The 23,901-nt window shown below is 42.1% G+C and overlaps 1 protein-coding gene across 7 annotated transcripts in view; it reads left to right on the top strand.

Annotated features, from left to right (window-relative positions):
* The first annotated feature begins 384 nt into the window (after window positions 1-384).
* The window catches only part of FAR2 (fatty acyl-CoA reductase 2), a 131,918-nt gene continuing 108,401 nt past the window's right edge, over window positions 385-23,901 (top strand). For 4 of the 7 annotated variants that reach the window (XM_077870584.1, XM_077870582.1, XM_077870577.1 and 1 more), the window contains exon 1: window positions 22,119-22,293. The gene's annotated coding sequence lies outside the window, so the exon portion shown is untranslated. Of the gene's footprint in view, window positions 618-22,118; window positions 22,294-23,901 lie in introns of those variants that run through there. The other 3 variants (XM_077870581.1, XM_077870579.1, XM_077870583.1) reach the window with 1 other exon arrangement.

The following is a 23,901-nucleotide window of genomic DNA, read 5'->3' as shown; positions in this document are numbered from 1 at the left end:
GGGGGGGGGGGGGTACCCACAAGCTCAGTGACCTCGGATTTTGAGCCTGTATTTTCTCCTCGGGTGGATGGGGCGGGGGGGGAGGTGTGCCCTCCAAGCATTCAGACTAGAACCCCAGACTTTCTGTCTCTGTCTCCCCCCTCCACTTCCCTCCTCCTCCTCCTCCTCCTCTGTTTCTCTCGCAAGGTGTGGGAGCTCTTCTTTTCGAGGCCAGAGAGGGGCGCCTTTCTAGCTCCCTTTCCCCTCACCCTCACCCATCGATTAAAAAAAAAAAAAAAAAAAAAAAGCCCGGGAGTAATAGCGAGCGGCCGTGCTGGGTGCCGAATGAATGGGAGCCGCGGGCGGGCCTGCGCGGGCCCTCGCCAGCCCCGCGCGCTCCTCCCGCCGCGGGCCGAGGCCGCCGCCGCCGCCGCCGCCACTGCGCCCCGCGCCCAGGCCGCGGCGGCAACGGGGAAGGTCGGAGGGAGGGTGGTTTCCTCCCGCCCCACACCCAGCCTCGGAGCCGGATATATAGTGTCACGTTTGGGAGGCGAGAGCGAGAGGCTTCCCCGCGCCGGAGCCCCCGCGGGCCTCGCAGGACCACTAGTTGAGCCCGCGCCCGCCGCGCCCGGGACCAGGTACGGCAGCGGCCGCCGCCCGGCGCCCGGGACCACGCGCCTCGCAGGCCACGCGGGGCGGGGGGCCGGGGGCCGGGGGCTGGGGGCTGGGGGCGGCCCGGGGGCGGGCGCGGCGGCGGCGCGGGAGGGGCGGGTCCCTGCGGCCCGGGAGCCCAGGGGCAGCGCTCCGGGCGGCTCCAGCCCCGGCCCCCGGCCCCCGGCCCCCGGCCCCGCGCAGGGGGCGCCCGGGCGGAGCGGCCCCGCGGGGGGGACGTGGGAGCCGCGCTGGGCGGCCCGGAGCGCGGAGGGAGGGAGAGCGGGCGGGGGACCGGCGCCCGGGAGGGCCTGGCGGCGGCCTCCGCACCCCCGGCTACGCCTGAAGAGTGCGCGGCCCCCGGGGCCACGTGCCGGCCGGCCCGGTCCGCGGCCTCCCAGCGCCGGAGGGAGCCGGCGCGCCCCCGGACCCCGCGCCCCGGACCCCGCGCCCCGGACCCCGCGCCCCGGACCCTCCCGCCGCCGCGCCCGCCGCGCCCGCCCCGCCGAGGCCGCGGCCCCCGGGCTGAGCAGCGCAGGGGCGGCCGGCGGGGTCCGCGGCTCCGGGGACCTGGCCGCGTCTCCCTGCGGCCTGGGCGTGGTGCAAAGAGCGGGGCGGGGGGAGCCCGGAGACGCCGGGCAGCCGCCGGGCCATCCCGTTCGCTCCAACCGGCTACGAGCCACCGCACTCCTGGACACCCGGGAGAGCGTCCCATCTGCCAGGCTCCTCCTGCGCCTTGCGGGGTGCGTAGAGTTCGTGGATGAACACTTCTTCTTCCGTGGAGGGGTGGCCTGCTGTGAGCAACCAGGTCTTTGGTGCATCTGCAGGAGCTTTGGTGGCTGGGGACCGGGTGGGGTGCTCCATGGGACCATGTGGGGTGCTCCACGGGACCGTGTGGGGTGCCCCATGGGACCGTGTGGGGTGCTCCATGGGACCGTGTGGGGTGCTCCATGGGACCGTGTGGGGTGCTCCACAGTCTCCACGGGACCGTGTGGGGTGCCCCATGGGATCGTGTGGGGTGCTCCACGGGACCGTGTGGGGTGCTCCATGGGACCGTGTGGGGTGTTCCACAGTCTCCACGGGACCGTGTGGGGTGCTCCACGGGACCGTGTGGGGTGTTCCACGGGACTGTGAGCTAGGGCAGGGCAGGGACAGCTGAAGAACCCAGAAAGGTTAATCGGATGTTTCTACTTGTTCGACGTGCATCGAGAGAAGTTTGACACGGTGAGAAAGGAAATCGGAGAATTACCGTGTGGTTTCTTTCTTTTATTTTTTTTAAAGATTTTATTTATTTATTTATTTATTTATTTATTTATTTATTTATTTATTTACTTATTCATTCATTCATTCATTCATTCGAGACACAGAGAGGGAGAGAGGGAGAGACACAGGCAGAGGAAGAAGCAGGCTCCACGCAGGGAGCTGGATGCGGGACTCGATCCCGGGACTCCAGGGTCACCTCCCGCCCTGGGCCGAAGGCGGGTGCTAAACCGCTGAGCCACCCAGGCGTCCCTACCGTGTGGTTTCAATTGCTCAGCTCTCCACCCCCAATTCTGTGAGTTGGACATCTGGCTGAGGGGCAAGAATATTTCGGCTGAAAAGGCAAAGGACTAAAGAAGCCACTCGAATTGCGAGAAGAGGCTTTTCAGTAAAACGCACGTTAGGGATATTTGTTTGTGAGACTCCCAAGAGATGGCCATGGTGTTTTACCGCCCCCCCCCCCCCCCCCGACTAGGGTATTGAAATATTTCATCTGGAGTGTGTCTCAGGGTGCATATCTTTAGAGGACTCTTTCTATTTCTGCGGGCATTTTCTGCACCTTCTTTTTTAAAACCGATTCCTGCCTCACTCCTACACCGAGAGTTGGTGAATCTTACCGTGAAGCATTTCTCCTTTATTTGAAGGAGGGAGTGTGACATCTCATTACAAAAGAAGGGAAGCTTTCTGTAAGGGGGCAAAAGATCAATCAAAGAGCTAATATTTGGGTGTCACGTTGGGGTTCATAAAGAATTTGATCACCTTGAACATCTCTCCATTTGCTCTCCTATCATCTGAAGATCCAGTTTGAGTGTATTTCTTTCTGGCAACATTTGGGCAGCCTTAAGAATTCTGTGTTCTTTTGGATTAACTCCGGTGCAGTCATGAAAACTCACTCATTCACAGGCAGTCTCCAGAAGGATCATGCACAGTGACCACCAGCCTGCTTGTCCCTAACATTCTTGGCTCTGTGAGAACATTTTTTTTACTCTTGAAGAGGCATTCTTGATGCTTTATTTTGTTAACAGACCACTTTAAGAATCTGATAAAAAAAAAAAAAGCTATAGAATATGAAAAACAAACATATGCACATTAGCAAAGAATTCTGCCTACAATTTCAGGAGTTCACAGCCTCCTTGATACCCAACCAAGTATCAGATGTGCAGAGGCCCTGCGCAGGGCCGGCTTCACGGAAAGGCAAACTGTGCAGTCACAGTTTAATGAAGGACTCCGGGCTTGGTTTAATGTTCTGCTGTCACTGTCAGCTGTCTTAATAATTTTCAAACAAAGAGCTCCAAATTTTCATTTTATACTGGATCCTGCAAATTCTGTACCCAGCCCTGACCCCAGGTTAACCATCCTGTTCTAGAAATTACTGAATAACAGTGTTGTGATAGAGTGATCCTACATTTCAAGTGAATTCTGCAACACAAACCTGGAAGTTAGCTGCTAGATACCTATATCATTAAGCCCCTCCTCCTCGTTCCCAGTTTCCATGCTGACCAAATAAAGCTAACACACTAGATCTGCTACTGTATTCATCTTAAAAGGTTGTTGTGATGATACACTTAGGTAAAGAGATAATAACTGTAGATATATCTTCTTCCCTTGAACAGTTTTATGCTAACAAAGATCCTATTCTTATAGGCTTAACTTTTCTATTCCATGTTTCAGAAGTAGCCTGAGGAAGATCAGTGGCAGGACTTGTTTAATAACCGTTATATTTTGGTGCGGAAGAAAATAAAACAAAAAGTAGCTAAGATATTCAGTATTTATTTATTTTTTTTAATTTTTTATTTATTTATGATAGTCACAGAGAGAGAGAGAGGCAGAGACATAGGCAGAGAGGGAGGCAGGCTCCATGCACCAGGAGCCCGATGTGGGATTCGATCCTGGGTCTCCAGGATCGCGCCCTGGGCCAAAGGCAGGCGCCAAACCGCTGCGCCACGCAGGGATCCCGATATTCAGTATTTAAATAGTCCTTAAAAACCACTATTTGGACAAGATTGGGATTGGCAAGTAAAAGTGCAGAATAACTTATTGGATCCCCAAGATGATTTCTGAATTAAATGGCTCTTTGGATCCAACTCATCCAAAAATCGGACAATGAGAAGCCGAGTGAATGATTGAAATCTTTTTGCTTCATTTAAGTTCTAAAAATCCATATTTTCCAAATCTTGAGCAAGTCATTCTTTTAAATATTCTAAGAGATACCTAGAAGGATAATGTACACCCAGTCCTCTACCAAGCTGTCTTCACCTCTTTTAACACTAGGGTCGCTGGGAAACTTCAGGCAAGTTCTCTGTCTCGACTTTCCTCCCTTAACTATTTATCTTTATCCCAGCTTTTATTCCCAGTATGATGGCAACACACTCCAAAATGTTGAGGAAGAGAACAGTGAAAGGAAATGAGTCAAATTCCTATATCAAAGTCTGAAAATGAGGGCAGTAAAAGTGGTAGCTAGAGGCTCCTTTCATACAACTACTCTGCAGAGGCATGTTGTGTACTTTAGGTTATGAAGTACCAGGTCTTGTGCTTGATAGACTTATGACATCATTGGCAAGACAAACTATAAAGATAAGGTGTTAATTAACATTAACAGATGAGTTGTTACACGGCAATATAAGAGCACACACTAAATGACTGGTACAGAATATAAGTACAACGAGTTTCCAAGAACAGGAAAAACTGAAATGGCTAAGGAAGCTTTAGAGGAGAGTTCCAGGAGACGTTCCTTAGAGCTCTGCTCCCAACAGAGATGAATGATTGAGTGTTCTGGGTGATTAGTGTGCAAAATAATGAAAATCTGGTTGGACCTAAAATTTCATGTGGGAAAAGGCTGGAGATAAAACCATTAGAGAACTTTGCAGTAGCTAGCTTCATTCATGTGCTAAATCATTATTAAGCCTCTTCTGTAACTAGACACAGCGCCAGTTTTTCCACATTTAGTGTTGAATAAAGCAGATGTGTTCCCCATCTTGCGGAACTTACAGACTTTTAAGAAAATAAAATGTAATAACAAATTGTTGGAAGTAGAATGAAGAAGAACAAGGCGCTATTTAAAAAAAAAAACAATACAGGAGGGGTACCTGGGTGGCTCAGGTGGTCGTGTCCAACTCTTGATTTCAGCTCCGGTCTTGATCTCAGGGTCCTGAGATCGAGCCCTGTGTTTCATGTTTCAGGCTCCACACTCAGCAGGGAGCCTGCTTGAGTTTCTCTTTTCCTCTCCTCTCTGCCCTGCTCGCAAGCACTCACTCTCTGAAATCAATAAATCAATAAATCTATCTTTAAAAAAATACACAGGAACCAATTCAGATTTGATGCTCTGGAAAGGTCTCATGGACAATGAAAGATTTACATTGATATTTGAAAGAAGCTTGGGGGGTTAGCTTGGGAAAAAAAGAAAAGGAAGGAAAAGCATCTGGGTAGAGAAAGTAGCAAATTGGAAGGCGGTTAGGAGAGGAAAAGCCTGGAAGTGTTCAGAGGACAGAAAGGAAGCACATGTGGCCGGAGTTTGGTGAGGAGATTGCCAAGAGGCTAGACATGAGTGTGGGAAAGAAACACTCTGCTTGTGTAACACCTCACAGATTTTGACAGAGATTTTGAATTTTATTTTGGTGGGAAGCCGCTGAAGATAGTGATGCCATATTTTAAAGAGATCTTTATGAGTGCAATAAGGACAAAGGACAAGAAGGATAAAGGATTGGCAGGAGGATGACCAGTTAGGCAGAGTGCCGATGACAGTACTGACAGGGAATGTGGAGAGAAGTGGACAGACTTGAGATGTATTTTGAAGGAGAATTGGTAGAACTTGTTGATAGGTTGGAAATGAGAGGTGTGTGAGGCAAAAAGAAGTGAGAGAATGAATTCTTTCAGTCAGATACTGCTGAAAGTTTGTAATCCAAAGCAATAGACTCATGTGCGTATGATTTAGAGTTGCCACAAGAACTGAAAAATGAAATGGAAGCTGGTAACCCTGCCTGGAACCTCTGGAAAATATACCAGGCTGTTGGGGTAGAGGTGAGAGAGAGAGGAGGGAGATACTTTTGCTTTTCATACTATCATTTATACTGTTGGGATTATTTTTAAACCATCATATAGTTTATCACCTCTGTAAAAGTTACCGTAGTAATAAATATGGCTCCTGTTTTGCTGGCTTGGCCACATGAATAGAATATAGGGTCATTTCCTAAAATGAAAAAAATTAGGAGAGAAAGGTTTGATCCTTATCAAAGTGGATTGGTTCTAAAACATAATTCAGTCCCCTGCTTAAAGCCTTTCTATGCTTCCCCCTTGTTTATATCAGCATTTCCCAAAATGTAGTCTATGGATCATTAGTGTTTTGGCTTAACAGTTAAGTGAAGGAAAAAAAAAAAAAAAGCTTTCCTGATCATTTAAGTTTCAGAAACAATTGATTTAACCTAGGTAAGCAATTTTATTGCAGGAATCCTCAGAGCCTTTAATTTACTAATGCACACTTAGAATCAAGAAAGAAGGGATATTTTATGCTACATTTCCTAAACTTATTTGACCTTGAAATGCTTTTTTTGGTAGAACATCTAACAGTCAGCATTCAGCATGCCACGCTTTGGGAAATGCTATCCTTATATTAATAGAGTAAACCTTTGAACATTCACAGCTCTCTATTAACCATCAACTTCTCTCATCCCTTTTATGCTACTTAGCTGGAACTGGAAGGAAGCAGGAGACCAGAACAGACTCTGTTAATAGGCTTTAAGTGCATGATGAAACCATAAAGAGATATTCAAAAGCAAAACCTACAGTCTGATGAAAAATAAGTTTTTATTTGTGAGTGTTTTTTTTTTAATTTCTACTTTCATGGCAAGGCTATGCAGGACCTCCCTGAGGTCCATTCTATCAAGTCCAGATTTACACGTGAAGAACCTCAAACATAGACAGTGGGGAAGATGTCACAGGTCCATGGTAAGTCTGGGCCTTGTTTGATGTTCATAATATATCTTACAGGGCAACACGATGTGAATTCATAAGGTGTCTGTAGGAGTGAAGATTTTGCAATGAATTTCATACATCTTCTCTCTGGGACTCCACTGCATTTGCAAGGTGGTGGGTTGACGCAGGAATGCAATCTATGACCAAAGAACAACGCAATCCAAAGTACAGAAGAAACAAGTTCACAGGGCTCTGGACTCTGACCATGGCTACATCCACTCAGTGCTTTAGCCCTGGGGTGGGCATACTATGGCCCGAAGGTCAAATCTGGCTCCTGCCTGTTTTTATATATCCCTTGAACAAAGAATGGTTTTTATGTTTTTAAATGGTTGAAAAAAAAATTGCAAGACTAATGTTCTATGGCACAAGCAAATTATATGAAAAAGAAATGTTAAAATCCATAAATAAAGTTTTATTGGAAAACAGCCAGTGTCATGTATCTATTCATCATATTGTCTAGGAACTTTAGTGTTCTACTCAGTGAGTAGTTGTAACCAGCAAAGCCTAATAAATACATCTGGCCCTTTACAGAAAATGCCAACCCTAGATCTAGGAAGTAAATTCACTGGCTATAATTTTAATAGATTTGTTTTTCATTTGTTTTACATATTAGGGGGTAGTCTTAGTTCAGGCTGTTATACCAAAGTACCATAGACTGGGTGGTTTATAAAAACTGAAATTTATTTCTAACAGTTTTGGTGGCTGGGCTCCTGGGCTTATAGATGTTGCTGAGGCTGATGTCAAAGAGTTTACTCCCTATTTTTCTTCTAGGAGTTTTAAGTCTCAGATGTTTAATCCAGTTTGAGTTGATTTTAGTGTATGGCGTCAGAAAGTGATTCCGTTTCATTCTTTTGCAGGTAGCTGTTTTGTTTTCCCAATACCATTTATCAAATCTTTTCCTCATTGTATGTTCTTGCCTCTTTGGTCATGGATTAATTGACCATAAAACATAGGTTCATTTCTGGGCTCCATAACCTGTTCTGTTGTTTATAGGTGTCCATCTTTTCATTGTAACCTCACTTGGTGGAAGGGGCAAGGGAGTTCTCTGGAGTCTCTTATATACAGGTACTAATCCCATTCATAAGGGTTCTACCCTCATAATCTTTTTTTTTTTTTTTTTTTTTTTTTTACCTTCATGATCTAATCACCTCCTAGAGGTCCCACCTCTAGACCATCTCACTGGGAAGTAGATTTCAACATATGAATTTTTGGGAGACTCAAACATTCAGTTTATAAATTGTAAATTGACTTCCTAGACGCTCCTCAATGATTATCGCCATTGGCGTCATGACAATGCTATTTCTTGTCTGACTAGTGTAGCTAATGTTACGTGCCAGTATGAAGGGCAGAAGATAGTGTTGAAGATAATCACTTTTGAGAGCTACTCAAATATTTGCACTCCTATATAAAGGGTGGGCACTCATACAGACAAAACTTGAGCCCCAAGAGGTAGAGAGGGTAATTAACCCCAGTATTACTTAGTTGTTGAAATCTGTTACCTCTGAGCACGGATTTACTGTAAAGTGTCACCTTCGATTTTTATTTCAATAATGAGGCAAATATATTTTTTATTTATGTACCCTTTGGGGAATATTGATGGTTTCAGGGTGATAGATAGTTTTAATCCAGGGGTAACAGAAATACACATTTCATTGTCTCCATCCTATACTTAATTGAATCAGGATTTGGGACATGAGGATCCCCAAGTGCTTCATACATAACCAGCACAGTTAGGGTACAAAATGTGGGGACAACTGATTCAAGTACTTCCATGGGACTATGAACCAGAAGATCAGACACCTGAAGCTTGGTGCTTAGGTTTATCATTGCTATCATGAAATCCTTCCAGGTCGGTGTAGTCAGTGGGAATCAAACAGTGTGAAATACGGGGCTCCTTGCCAGGTACATTGAGCAGGAGATTTTTTTATGACTAACTCAGAGGCCTACCTTAAAAAAAAAAAAAGAATTGATTTCAGGTAATGTCTTGATTCAGTAGGCTTTTTTTTTTTTTAACTCTAATGCCTCTACCAACACAAAGAATATCGTATATTTCTTTGTGTAGTCAACAATGTGATTAAATAGGCAGTGACAAAATCGTTCTCACTATAATTATCAAACACTAAGAATAGCGCGTGTTTATTGTTTTCATCATGGTTTATTTTAAAAGTCCTTGATAAGTTTCTATCCTTAACCTCTGCAGTCTAGCAAAAGCATTTCTAAGCTGTAGTTGACAACATGTGTTCCCTGTGGCTTTTGGACATACTATGTTTTTTGTTATTTTTAAGGTATTTTAACATCCCAGGCTCCTTCAGAGGTGGCTCCAAACTCCTGAGCCACACATTTGAGGTGAGGAAGGGAAAGCAAAGACTTCCCTGCAAATGTATGTGGAAAAAACAAGACTCTCCCATCCACTATGCATTCTTCTACCTCAGCTGAAGAGTTGCTGGGTCAGTAATATTCACTGGTGAATAACAGGGAGACTGTAAGGGACAAGAATCATATTTCCTGAGCCAAGAAATAAGGAAAAAGTCATTGTGAAAACACGTCACATTTTAGATCATTTTAGAAAAATGATGCTTTATTTATCCCAGGTCAGTCAGAGGACACATCCCACAAAAATCACACAAACCCTGGCATCCTCGAGGGCAGGATAGTTGGAAAGTTAGGAAGACCATTAAATTATGTGTCTGGTCCCAATATATTTGAAACCATTTACTTCTAGTAAAGTTAGATTTGCCAGTGCACAACACTGTCAAAAAAACTGGAGGAATCTGCCCAGGAGAATTTGATAAACTGAACAAAAGAAGCTGTGTGTAACATTTCAGTACATGTGCCTATATCGAAGGTTTTGCTTATTATTTTCAGGAAGCAACATTTCATATAAAAACGTGTATGGGTGGCACCAGCAGTTTTTTTTTTCCATTAAAATATCATCTTAAAGATGAACAATATTCATTTAATAAAGTTAGAGCCATTTAGCAAAAGCTTAAGAGAAATTGTCCATTTAATTTCACATAAGACATAAATGTAAAGAAGATAAATATTAATGAAATCAATTTCATGTCAATCTGTATTTTTCTTTTACACTGTAGCTGTTGTCTCATTCTGAATTGAATCATATTTCTTTTTTTTTTTAAGATCTTATTTATTTTTTCATGAGAAACAGAGAGGCAGAGGCTCTCCTGAGGGGAGAGGGGGGAGCCTGGGGCGGCACGCAATCTCAGGACCCTGGGATCACACCCTGAGCAGAAGGTATTTGCTCAACCACTGAGCCACCCAGGTGTCCCAGTTGAATTGTATTTCAATTGTGTTTTATTTATGCAAGACCTCCAGGACATATCTGCCCTGAAGATGAGCAGATGATCTTAAAGATGGACACTTGTTCTCTTTCTCCAAAAGACTTGGAGAGTCTTAAGATCCACTTCCAAAACTATTCTCAGAGTGGTGGGAATCTCTGATGGGCTGAAAGGGTTAATTTCTCTCATCCAAAAGAGCAGTCGTACTTGTCAAAACTCTCTCCCTAGTAGAATTCAGACTTTGCCTCTCCCTTCTCTTCCTCCTACTTTGGTCCCTTCCCTGCCTGAAGCAATAGTTATGCAAGTGCCACTGAGTGCATTACAGATCACAGGACTGCGCCTTAGATAAATTTAGGTCTCACTTTCTGAAGGACAGAGTGAAATTTTCTCAAATTAAATTTCCCCGAACTCCTGGACATGCTACGTGTCGGCCCATACCACACCTTCTTATCTACTGTACTGAGTGGGCACTGCAAATAGCATTGCCTTAACTAAGTATATTCATATTCTAAGTGATAGAGTGTTCGAGTACCTCCTCTATATGCAGTCCAGGTCCCCCACTTTATAGAAAAGCCAGTCCCAAAGACATAAAGTGACTTGTCACACATCTATTTAATGGATGAATGTACACTAGTATCCAAATCTTATGACTGCAAGTCTCATGACCATTTCATTCCTTTATGCCTTCATTTATTAATACATTTGGAGAATCAGCCATGTGCCAGACAGAGTGTTTAGCTCTTCAAATATGATGCTGAACAAGGTATGTCACCTGCCTTTAAACTTTAGTGCCCCCCACTCTCTGAGTGATGTTTAACCAGTTATAGCTTTGGAGTTTGTGAAATCTTTCAGTAAAGATCTTCAGTGTAAAATATAAAATACTCACATGTTTTTATTTCCCCTTCTTCACCTTCCCAACCAGACCCAGTTAGTGATTTTGCTTCCTATAGTCCTGCACAGTTCACAGCAACAAGAGTATGCTGGCAGGGGCACCTGGGTGGCTCAGTTGGTTAAGCATCTGTCTTCACCTGCTGGTCAAAATCCCAGAGTTCCAGGATCAAGCCCCACATTGTGCTTCCTGCTCAGCAGGGAGTCTGCTTCTTCTCCTGCCCTCCCCAACTTGTGCTTGCTCTCTCTCGCTCTCTCTCAAATAAACAAATAAGATCTTTAAAAAAAGAGTATGCTGGCAAATGGAGTTAAAATGAAATATTAGAAATTCTGAAAGGAAGAGAATGAAAATTCTGCCCCAGGGAATGATGTTCTTCATTATTGACCACAGGTCCTGAGGGTTGATTTACCTGTGCTCTTCTCCTATCAGTTAGTTACTCACTCTTTCCCCATACCTGGCTGTGGAGTAGGTTCTATCCTCAGGCCTCCTCTTCCTTTCCTGCCCCTGAAGGCAGCCACATGGTTTCTTTGTGTTTTAAGTAATTAACTGCTTGTTGTTCTGGAAGAAAAGATAGGGGAAGAGAAAAACCAACCAATGGAGGGAATTTACAAAGTTTCCAGAATGATACCTTTTGAGTCTTGGAGAAGACCAGTTGTTGCTGACTCCCTCTGAGATGATAAGTGGAAACCCCATATCTTTAGCCATCCATCTTTGTTTTCTAGAAGAGAGATCAAAAACCAATCCTCTGCCCTAAAAATCCTTCCCTATACTCTTAAATCAGATGAGTATGGACACTTGTCTGATGAAGGCACTTTTGACTTTCCACGAATCCTCAAAGAGGTCAAGATCAAAGCATGATTGGAACCACTGCTTTAGGAATACTTCAGGGGACCATTTTACCTCTTTGAAGTACTCCAGACCCAGGACACTGCCAGGTCAGAATATCCTTTCTGAGGATTCCTCCCAGGATCTATACAAGTGTTTGGCATGCTTAGGTTCTTCTGTTCCATCTTCCTCTATGTGTCACATGACTCAGAGCATTACATTGCTTCAGATTGGAAAAGGATCGCCCCTTTGCATAACACCTTCCATTATTCTTCATTTCCCAGAGCAGCCTTACCAAGTGTGTGAGGTGCTAGCTGAGGTAGTTTTGGAGTGGGGAGTGGGGAGTGGGTGTTCCCAGTGCAAAAGACCTTTAACACCACCGTCTCTTCTTGTTACCTGGCTGGGTATCCAGAGGCAAGTTACTTCACCTACCAGTTTACCCGGTTTGCTGGGGTTGCTGTAACTACCTACCATAAACTGAGTGGTTTCAATAACAGAAATGTATTGTCTCACAGGTCTGGAGACTAGAAACCCAACATCCAAGACCAAGATGTCAGCGAGGTTGGTTCTTTCTGAAGGCTGTGAGGGAGGGTGCCCTTCCAGGCCTCTCCTGTTGGCTTATAGGTAGCCATCCCCTCCCTGTGTCCTTACCTCATCTTCCCTCTACACACGTGTATCTGTGTCCACATTTCCCCCTTTATAAGAACACCAGTGGGCACCTACATCAGTTTGCCCTCACCTTGATTTAATTTGTTACTTCTACTACAACCCTATTTCCAAATAAGATCACATCCTGAGATCATAATACTGGTTTAAGGCTTCAATTTATGAGTCTGTAGAAGACACAATTCAACACCTAAAACCCAGGAAACTGACACTTGACTCTTCCTTACACAATGGCATATGTTGCTAAAAACAAACACCAAAAAGCTATATGCATTTTTATATAAAGTAATAATGAACAGAAGTAATGGTTATTGCCTTCACCAAGAGGTTCTTCTCTGAGTGATTTTTATTATTTTTTATCACATATATATGGAACAGTAAATATGTCATAAGTGCAATAAGTTGAACATGCTCAAGCATCTCTCAGATTCCAGCTTCCAGATCAAAAAAACAAAACATCATGGGCACTCCATACACCTTCTTCATGCTCCCATCCAGTCCCTACCTACTGCCTCCAAAAATAACCACTATCTTGACTTCTAAGTCATAGAGTAGCTTCACCAGTTTTTGGAGTTATATAAAGGAAGTCATATGGTATGCATTCTTTTGTGTCTGACTTCTTCATTCAACATTGTGTTTGTGAGATTCATCTAAATTGTGTGAATTTGTAAATTTTTCATTCTCATTGCTATATAGTATTCCAGTACTCCAGTATGGCATCATGGATTTGTTTTTATTTCTTTGGTGACTGACAAGACTGAGAATCTTTTTTACATATTTATTGGCCATTTGGATTTCTTCTCTTGAGAAGCACTCAAGTCTTTCCCCACCCATTTGTCATTTTCTTAACTACGTGCGCATATATTTTATACATTTTCGATATAATTCCTTTGTTGGATTTATGTATTGTGAATGCCTTCTTCCAACTGGGTTTTTTTACTCTCTGAATTTTTTCTTTTGATGAACACAAATTCTTAATTTTAATAGAGTTCAAAAATTAGTATTATTCTTCTATAGTTAGTGGATTGAAGATGTTCAAGGCAAGTTACTTGCCTTGATCAGAAAGATGTTCTCTTCTAAAGGTTTTATTAAGTTTTGTCTTTTGTACTAAGATCTTCTATCCATCTGGAATTAATTCTTTATATGATATGAGAAATAATACATTTTCCATCTTGATATCCAATTGACTTAGTGCCATTTATTAGAATTCTGAGGATGATTGCAAATCGGAGGACATAGTAACAGTTTGGACACTTCAGTTAGAACTAACACATTTAAGCATAAAAATCACTTAAAATATATCTTGCTATAAAGATATCTGAGGCCCATGTGACTATGAATATTCTAGAACCCTCAGTGTTAAGGTCAAAGTACTCATTTACCTGCTTATTTGGACTTAGTTTCTGGTCTAATAGGTTAGGTAAAATAAAATAAATTTGTTTAATTCACACTCAAAAGTCAAAGTATAAAAATTGTGTCTGAGATATGGATGAGAAAATTACTATGCTAATAGAATGATAAATTTATGATCGAGGGATCCCTGGGTGGTCCAGCGGTTTGGCGCCTGCCTTTGGCCCAGGGCACGATCCTGGAGACCCGGGATTGAATCCCACGTCGGGCTCCCGGTGCATGGAGCCTGCTTCTCCCTCTGCCTGTGTCTCTGCCTCTCTCTCTCTCTCTCTGTGACAACTAAATAAATAAAAAACAAAAAATAAAATAAAATCTTTAAAAAGATTTTTAAAAAATTTATGATAAATTTAAGGAACAAAAATCAAACAGTTCTTAAGGAAGATAACAAAGGGCTTACTTGTCTTCATTGAACTTGCACACTAAATGTCTTACTAGTTATCCCAACTCACCTTAAGATACAAGATAGCTGAAATAATGAGAAATTGAAGGCAAGCAGATTAATTAGGTTGGCCATTCATTCTTTTATGCATTCATTCAACAAATATTTAGTGATTACTATTAGGTAGTACGTCAAATCCCATGAATATTACAAAGAGTAAAACACAGTCACTGCCCTCAGGATGTTTGCAATCCAGTGGAGAAAGACAAATAAGTGATCAGTTATATGCAGTGTGATATTGAATGAGGGCTCTGAGAATTTGGTAGATCAGACTTTCAATTTAGCCAGAGTGGGGGAGAATTGGGAATTGCTTCCCAAAGGAGATAAGACTAAGTCTTACCCAGTGAAGGGTAGGGTGGAATGAAGGGTATAAGGCCATGTGGTCTCATCTACAAATGTATATGGCATGTCCTTGAGCTAGTCTACAAGCTTAGTGACCTGAGGTAAATGGCTTTAATTTATCTGTGCTTCAGTCTCTTATTTACAAAACATGGTTTATAATAGAAAATATTATAGAGTTGTTGCACTGATTCGTGAACTGATACATGTAAACCACCTGGAAGAGTCTTTTGGTAGAGAGGAAGTGTCCAGTGAGCCCAACTATTGTCATATGCAACAGTTAAAAGTTAAAATTGGCCCTGTCACTCTGTAGAAACAAAGATCCATAGCATTAGTCCAATGTAAAAGCTGAGGCAGAGAAAGAAAAGACTAGAACTCGGGAATACAGACTCTCATCCTGATCCTGCCACCTGTGACTATGTCTGCCTTAGAACATGGCGAGATTATCTCTAAAGCCCCTTCCAGCTCTCATGGCCTATCATTGTGCAGCTTCTGCTGGCAAAAACTTAATAAATATTTTTTATTCTGGTAGAGAAATTTTTTTAAAAAGATAAAATTTGATTCTGAGGTTTCCAGCTGAGTGACAGGGTGAGCAATGATATCATTTCAAAAGAAGTAGGCATGTTGTGAACAGATTGGTGTGCGGAGACTGGGAATGATATGGCACCAATTCATGGATAGAATTTTTAGGTTGGGAGAAACCACTTCTTTCATTTTAATTCAGTGTGGTGGAGAGTCAGGGTATTTTTGGTCGTTAGTAATGACCACAGAAACAGGAGCCTGGTTGCCTGGCCCAAAAAGTTTGACACTTTCTAGCAAGTTACTTAAGTGCTATGCATCTAGATTCCTTCATCTATAAAATGCAGACAAAATGCAGGCTGTACCATGAACAGTTGCCATTTGTAGGTCAAAATGGTTAAGTTTTGGCAATTGTACAGGGTAATACACACTTTCTAAAGGGCTGTGCTGAGACATAAATGAGTTCACATGTCTCACATGCAAAGGATAGTGCTCAACCCAAAAAGGTAACATGGAGGTGTTTTCTTTATTACTATGGCATTTGTCTGGTTCATAATCTACTATACAAGTTTCATTTGGCCAGGAAGATTAGGCGTTGCATAGTATGTCTGTGTCAGATCTCTTTCCCATCTGTATGTTTAGGCAGTCATGAGGTCTTGGTTAGGCAATTTGTCTGTAAGGTACAATCATGTTCACCTTCAGTGCTGGAATCCACTGCCATTTTGCTTATTTCCAGTGCTTTCCTTGGTTTCTACTCAAAAGGGAAATTTAACATCAAAGTTCCTGGGTTGAACCTAGCTTCTCCTCTCTCTTCTTTCCTCAAACCCCTGCCCTCCCCCTCCAGCCCAGTCCTTGGCATCCAAGGGCCTCCGGTCCATCTCCCCCATGTAGCATGAGTACTGGTCAGCCACCTTCTGAGGGCCCTCTGCATTCCAGACATTAGTCTGGCCCTGCAGGGAGGGTTAAAGAAGCTAAGGACATCTAAGAGTGGTCTGGTCTCCATCTAAGAGGGAGATCCAGAATTGGGGAGAGCTAAGAGGGGTAAGAGGAGCTCCAGCCAAGCCTAAGCTATGAACTGAGGAATGGGAATGAGGCAGAGCTTGTTGGGGAACCACACTCTGACTGCATGACATTTGAAGAATATTACTGTGCCTGTATGATGAGGATCCAACTGTGTGTGTGAACCAAGATGCAAAGAGATGTTAGAGAAGTAGCAAAAAAGAAAACTAGAAAAATGCCCTTGCCAAGTAAAAGCACTACTAGTACAGTTCCTTAAGAAATTGTTTACTGGCTGTTGCCCAGTGTTACCCATACATTAACCATGATTCACATGATATATGTCCTGGTTTATGACTCGTCTTTTCACATTCTTTTTGGTATTTTTTGAAGAACAAGTCTTCCTACTATTAATATTGGTGAATTTACCAAATGTTCTCTCTTTGCGTTGAGATTTTTGTGTCTTTAAACAGATCCTTCCTTATTTGCTTTATCATTGAAGTAATGAGTTTGTGAACATCTGCTCAGGCTATGGTCTCAGACTCAAGGTTGTAATGATCTGTGTCCTCTTGTTGATGTCAGCACAGTAATACCATTCTTACAAAGGAGGGAAATTCTCAAATGATGAAATGAGGGATAAGAATTAATGGCTGATTGGAAACACCTGTACTGTTTACTGACTAATGAATCAAGAGACTGTGCTAGGTAGGCACTTGACATACCATATCACATCAATCCTAGGGATTACACAGTATACAGATGAAGAAAATAAGGCCCACACAGTTTAAAATGCAAGCATTAATATAAAAATACAGTCATTATTGAAGCATAACTTTAGTAAAGAGAGACATTTCCAACTCAAAAATCTATTTTGAGGGCAGCCCGGGTGGCTCAGCAGTTTATCACTGCCTTTGGCCCAGGGCGTGATCCTGGAGACCTGGGATCGAATCCCACGTTGGGCTCCCTGCATGGAGCTTGCTTCTCCCTCTGCCTGTGTCTCTACCTCTCTCTCTCTCTCTCTCTCTGTCTCTCTCTCTGTCTCTCATGAATAAATAAATAAAGTCTTTAAAAAAGATCTATTTTGAGGGGTGCCTGGCTGGCTCAGTCAATAGGACACGTAACTCTTCATCTCAGGGTTATGAGTTCAGGGTCACGAGTTTAGCCCCACAATGGGCATAGAGCTTACGTAAAAAAGAAAAAAAAAAAGGCTATTTTGAGAGCAAGTCTAAAGAATGCCTTTGGTGTTGAAATACTCCCATTGTTTGAATGTAGTAGACATGTTTGTATTATCATCAGATTTTCCTGAAAATCAAGGAAAAATGATTCTATATTCATTTTTTGATGGGCAGTTTCTCAGGAACAAAATCACGGATTTGTCTTTATTCCCAAGAGACAGTTTACAAAATTATTTTGTAAATAATTCGAATATTTGAAGCCTTGGAGAGGAAATTGACTGCTGAGGATAGTCTCCTTGCAAATTCAGTACCTTTGTGCTCCTAGAGTTCTAATAGTCTAATGTACAGTGGTTGAGAAAAAAAAATATAGAACAGAGAGTTATCAGGTGTACCTGTGTTCTAGATGTTGTTTTATAGGAAAAGCAGGAAGCAAATGAACACCTGGTGAAAAGTTTTTTTCCCCTCATTATCTATGAGAGTTAGGAGGCTGCAGTTGATTTGATCAAAACAAGTCTTAGCTCTTGGCACTGGAATTGGCGTTGGCCAAATCACTCATATCTGTTCCTCAGTTTCCACCTCTCTGGATAATAACATCTACACTATCAGGACAGTGGTGAAAAAATACTAAAATGTGCTCATGAAACCCTTTAAGAACTGTGAAGATATGTGTAAGATATGACAAGAGTTGCTATTATTAATAGTAATGTAGTATCGATAACACATAAGACTGGTAATTTTTTGTGTGTTTCTGACGTCTATATCTGTATATAATTTTACACACAAATAATGATAATAATGATAATAACCATAGTAACCCTTTCCATTTAAATTCTATTTTATACTCTTTGGAAGACGTATACAGCCATTACTTAATGTGAGCCTCAGAAGCACCCTGTGAGGTAGGCCACACGTTGTCCCTCATCCCCATGCCCCTAATGCAGATCTCCACATTCTCCCTAAAAGAAAGCCTCTCTTCTTTTGCAACTTCGGCAGCTTCTCCCAGTCCCTGATACTATTACCTTTCACTTCAGATCATTATCTGATATTCGTCAAATATAAAACTCACCTATGTCCATTCCTTTCAACTTCTGAGAGTCTCTGCAAGTTCAATATCCATGTGGAGGACACACAGCTCTCTCGTGCCTTGACCTCACATCTTCATCAGCTTTCATTTTAAGCCCTAGACCCCTTGTTTTTATTTTTTAAAGATTTTATTTATTTATTCATGAGAGGCAGAGACACAGGCAGAGGGAGAAGCAGGCTCCATGCAGGGAGCCCAATGTGGGACTCAAGCCCGGGACCCTGGGATCACGACCTGAGCCGAAGGTAGATGCTCAACTGCTGAGCCACCCGGGTGTCCTGTAAACCCCATGTTTTTAGAAACCCACTTCCAAGACCCATCCCTGGGGGTTCAGTATTGTTCCAGAATGTTACATCTCAATCTAATGGTTCACACATGGAGAGCGATATTCTTTACTTCTAGCTCTCTTGTTTTCTTTCTCCTGCCCAAGCTCCAATCCCAATACAGCAAGACCTCTGGTCATTTTTTGCCTCCTGTCTGCTCAGCACACACACACACACACGCACACACACACACACACACACACACACACATTTTCATAGTACATGAGTTTCCTCCTGGCTTCCTTTCTTCTCTGTGCAGAGTAGGTCCATTACTTTATCTCTTAGTCAGCTTCCTCTGCCTCCTACTTTTCCCATTTGTTTCCCTCTAAATCCATTGCTCATGCCCCCAAATTTGGGTCTTGCCAACAACCCATTTTCCCAGCTCCAACTGCACGCAGTCAGGGGCTGCTGGAGAAAACCAGGGAAGTATGTGTGTGAAATAGGGATAGGACAGATTTCTCTTTAACCTCAGCTGGACTCACTGCTGCTTTCAGCTTCCTTGCTGGTTTCTGGTCTATTTTCTTTCCCATCTAAAGCAATGGTTATAAACATTTATTCCTTTTCCAGGAGTACCTTCCTTTACTTACAGCTCTTTAACTGACAAAATATGACCTTGGCATATAGTCCTTAGGGAAAAGAGAAGTAACCAAAGGTCTATCTCAGGTTCTGTTCCAACCTCCCAATTTATGTACCTCCCCACCCACTCTTACCTCTTTTCCTTCTTTTTATTGGTTTATTGATATATTTAAACAAATCTTTTTAAAATGATTTCTATACTCATTGGCACTCAAACTCATGACCAGGAGTTCCAGAGTCCCATGTTCCTCCCACTGAGCCAGCCAGGCACCCCTCTTCACTTTTAGAGGATGAACTAGCTGTCCTGTCTTCAGGGCTATCCTCCTCCTCCTCCTCCTTCTTTTTATCAGTTGTGCTCCTGCTCTATGTTTCTCCCAGAGCCTCCATTCCACTTATTCTCATTCTCTCCTGCTTTTCTAATTCTTCTGAGATTCAGCTGATGCTCAAACATCCTATTTCACCCACAAATGAACTTCCCACACACACCTTTATTTTTTGTCCTTCTATTCTTCTCTTGCTACCCTGTCACCCTATATCACTTTTCCTGCTATGGTTGAACTTTTCCCAGAGGTAATTTACACTAGCTATTCTAATCAAGCAATCTGTCCAGAGTTGTCATATAAACACTAGAATCAAAAAAGAGAACATGAATTATTCTGACAATTTGGTGCTTTATTTCATCACTTTCTTCTTCCATGTTGATAGTTCACCTTCATTAAGAAAAATACTTGCTTTGGAGGAGTATGTGAACATGACTTGCTTCTTTGACTAATGACTAGAGGTGGTATCAGAACACCAACTGGGAAACCTCATGGTGAAAGTAAGAAATTTAAGGACAATGATAGGGACCATGAAATAAAAAATTCTGATTATCAGTTGCTGAGGTGAAATTCTTGGAGAAATCGTGCATCAAAAATAAAAAGTATAGTCTAAATAAATGTGTATATCCTCATAGAAGAAACACAAATAGTTTCTATACTCAGGATTCCAGAAAGTACCAGAAGGTGAGTTCTTGATGTGTCAAAGAAGATTAAACACATATGTCAGAGGAAGCCTTTTCTTTGCAGTTTATCCTGGCTTGAAACCAGAAACCAATTGGGAGTTGCTGAACTTTGGCTCTTGCTCCATAAGAGAAGAGCATGCAATAAGATGAACCCTTACCTCAGTTGGCAGAAATTAGTGTCATTTATGATATTAAGAGGGGACCTGGGGGATCTTTTACTATTAGCAAGTGTCAAGTTACCTTGAAAGTATTGAGTCACCTCCTTTCTGGGGGTAGAGAGTGGTGGTATATTTGCCAATGGATTAGGCCCTGTGGGGCATATAATTTAGTATATGTACAGAAGCTAAAAGAGTTCATTTCTAAAGAACAGGCTCAGAATAAATGAATAGAAAGTAATGCAAACTATAAATAATAATAATAATAATAATAATAATAATAATAATAATTTAATATTCATCTTATAAAAACGCTAGAGTAAAAATTGAAAAACAAAACAAAATGCTAAAGTTTAATACTGAGGGTAAAAACTAGGTAACCTGAGTTTATGAAACTTTAAAGAATCAAAAAGTTTAAATATTGCACTCCTTTTATAAAACTATGTGCCTATTGCTTCTTAAGTTTTCAAAAGCACTAAACATAGGAGATCACTTTTTATGACCTTCATTATTACATTTTAATTTTAAGCTATCTAAATTGCTCTTATCTCTCTTGAAAATTTTGGGAAAATGTTTAGCAACTTGGTTTAAACAGAAAATTTAATTCCTAATAGATAAAAGCTCTTTGTTTTTCAGTAATTGCCAAAGGTAATCACTGTTACTGAAGCAAGGTATACATTTGTTTTTCTTAGTCATTTTACTGCTGGGGTGTGCATCACGTCATGATGCCACTGGCCTACCACTAAACTCTGTGATGTGCAGTCATCACAACTCTAGCTGAGTTTGGATAAAAACAGCAAAAGCAGACAGGTAATTTACCAGTGGCAGAGACAATATTTTGAACATTTTTGTTTGGTTTGCATTATTTTCTTCAACCTAGAAAAGAAAGAACTCTTTAAGGAGAAGAAATTCATTTGTATTTAAAGGGAATGAAGTTTAGATGAAGCCGTTAAAAATCGAGAGAAAAATCAAATAATAACTATAGCCCGCACATCACCCTGATTGTAGCAATTTATGATAATTGAATAAAAAATCTAAAATATATAATTGCTTATGACAAAGACTGGGGAAATGATACTCCAAATATACTACGTAAAAAATATAGGTGTGTTACCTTTGCCCCAAGTCATTAATCCAGTGTGTAATCATTTAGGCTCCTTGATTCTACCATAGGCACTCTGTGTTCACTTGGACTTTTTCCCGTGACAGTGTCACAGAAAATGAAAATGACAAAAAGGGAATTGTACGTTAATCCACTAAATACTTTTTCAGAGAAAAAGTGGTAGGTTTGGTTGTAGGGAAGGCAGAGACTCTTTGTTCTTTAACAAACCATCAGTGAATTTCATGTAGCCATGCTGACATCCTGTCCTTCATCAACACGGTTAAGCAAAACAGAGCTGCACACAGCGCTTACATCATAGCATGAAGCAATGGCCAACCTTATCTGGATCCCAGACCTTTCTGAAGTGTAGTTAGTTTTCAATAATCCTGGGTAAGAGCCTGAAGAGGTTCACAGATGATGTAACAATGAACAGAGCCAATTCAGTTGGAGATGATGTTGCATGCCCTCAGAGGGCATCCAGACATTCACACACTAGAGCAAACTCATCAGTCTTATTCCAGGCTTTTCTGACTACATTGGATCCAGGGTGGCAAAGCAGGTGGAGACCTGCTGCATAAATTCCCCTCATCGACAGAGCAGACATCAGAGCTGGCTGTGGCTGCTGTCTTGATTCAAAATTTGTAAGGGAGACTCTTTTTTCTTCTTATTATGCTCTTACTAGAACATATTATTATGCAGATGTTTCTGTGGAAAAATATGAATAGAATAATGATGCCATTGAGAACTATGCCAGAGACTCTGTTCACCATCACAGGGGCATTTCTCCAGACAAGAATTGGTGTATGACCAAATTTTCTGTGGCTAGCGTAGAAAGGGCCATCCTCAGGTTTTCTTCTGTAAAGTTGGATAACTAAAAAGATATTTGCAAATGATCAAATCCTGTAAAGTTGGATAAGTAAAAAGGCATTTGCAAATGATTAAAATGGGGACTGGGTTGAAAAAAGCATTGAAACTGTCATCAACTCCACCCACTCATTGACCTCACAGCTGGACAAAATCTCAAGTGGACATTGGTTCTGGGCTCTAGAAGATATTACTATCTTCATTTTACAGACACGTCCCACGGTTTCCCACAAGATGACATGTAATCATCAAACTTACAATTAAATAACAATTATAACGTAAGCCTAAAAAAATCAGCAGCCATATTTCTGTCTAGAAGATGGATTGCCTTTATAAACAAGAAGCATGCAAAAAGATGTAAGGAAAACTGAATTTACCTATGCTGCTGCTATGAAGGAGCTATATGGCGATCCAAAAACAGCAGATCATCTCTCCTTGGCTCCATAGTTTCAAATGCAGTCAGTGGCATCTCCGATAAGACACATTGCTCATGGTCTGCTACATGGAGACTACACCAATAATTTTCATCTGGGGGTCAGATCTGGGACTCCAGGTTGCTCTTCTCTGGCCACTCTGGGTCTGCTGTCCTGCCCAGCCTCAGGGTTGGCATCCCCCTTACATGCCCTCAGACACCAAACCTACTTCACTCACTTCTCTTACACGCCCCCTCTCCCCCTGCCCCTGTGGGGCTGGAACCCCAATGTGGTCCTCTGAGGGCCCTCAGGAATAGTGATCTGCTTTGGATACAGCTCTATTATAACAATGACAACAATAAGAACAACTATGGAAAAGAATTCTCAGTAAAATGGATTCCCAATACTGCCACTCTCTCATGTTCTTAAAACTTACATAAAGTAAAAGTGTTTTTCAAAACATACCTGCAAAATCAATGTTCCTCTTAGAATAAAAAGGGAGGACAGCTTTGTTTTTCCAGCATGGTGAGGCCCAGGTTCTTTGATATTGCTTTGTGGAATATAAGACACAAAAATCAGAGAAACCCGATGCTAGACAACTTCTTGAAAGATGATCTTTTTTTTTTTTTTTTTGCTAGCAACATATTGCTTGCTTTACATGCTTATTGAATTTGCTGACATTATTTCAACTGTATGAATTTGCTAGGGTTGTCATAAAAGGTACCACAGACAGCTTAAACAACAGAAATGTATTTCCTCACAATTCCATGGGCTAGATATCTGGGATCCACATGTTAGCAGAACTGCTTCTTTCCAAGGGCTATGAGGGACGGCTCTGCTGCAGGCCTTCCCCTTTGGCTTGTAGATGGCCTTCTCTCCGTGTCCTCACATCAACTTCCTTCTGTATGTGTTTGTATCCAAATTCCCTCTTTTTTTTAAGATTTTATTTATTTATTCATGTTGGGGTGGGGA

Source organism: Canis aureus, chromosome 25 (genome assembly GCF_053574225.1).
Source record: "Canis aureus isolate CA01 chromosome 25, VMU_Caureus_v.1.0, whole genome shotgun sequence".
Classification (NCBI taxonomy): Eukaryota; Metazoa; Chordata; class Mammalia; order Carnivora; family Canidae; genus Canis; species Canis aureus.
This window is presented reverse-complemented; position numbering and strand designations above follow the sequence as displayed.